Here is an 885-nt window from a genome sequence, read left to right on the forward strand (position 1 = left end):
AGTGCGATAATTTTCAGAGTGTTTTTGCTTAATTTTTAGCTTGCAAATTATGAATTTCAGTACATGAGGTAGCATACACATATCGGATCCACAACGTTGCAACAATCGAGTGTAAACAAAAGGGATTTCAGTACATGAGGTAGCATCCACATATCGGATGCACTACATTGCAACTATCATCAGTAAACAAAAGATATTTCAGTACATTACAACTGCAATTACAAAACTTGAACGATCACCTATCCTCCGGCTTCGCTTTGTACGTGAGAAACGACTTCCATCACAGGCTTTACGATGAACGACCACCTATTCTCCTCTGCTTCCTCATTCTCTGCTTCCACCATTTGCTGGTCGGCGGCTGGAGCAGGCTTTGACAACCAATCCTCATCGTCATCCTCATACTCCTCCACCATTTGCTCGTTGTCGGGCGCAGGCCTTTCGACGGTCCTCAGAAACTCCTCCACATTATCAGGCATAATTATGTCTAGAGACATACCAAGGGGAAGTTGCACGTAGATCATCCCCGGAATACCAACGAGCTCTTGTTTGACCTCTAGATCCGGCAGGCCGCATCGAGACCAGTATGAGTACCAGCGAGCTCGTTGCCGAGGATCCGATGACTCCATTACATCGCGCACCGCCAAGACAAAAACCACGATACAAGTCACCCCCTTGACTCGATCTGGAATTATCCGCGGGATCTCATCCATCCTCGCATCTATCAAAAATTGCAAGGCATGCCGTGCCAGAGCTTTGGTGCTTGGAAACAAGGAGCAGATCTCCTTGCACTTCTCTAGTAAGACAACATCACCGGCGTAGAACATATCCAACGACATCGTCATCGCCGATGGTGGCTGCAAGATTTGGGGTGGGGGTGGGCTGCTC

This window comes from Triticum aestivum, chromosome 4B, assembly GCF_018294505.1.
Source record: "Triticum aestivum cultivar Chinese Spring chromosome 4B, IWGSC CS RefSeq v2.1, whole genome shotgun sequence".
NCBI lineage: Eukaryota > Viridiplantae > Streptophyta > Magnoliopsida > Poales > Poaceae > Triticum > Triticum aestivum.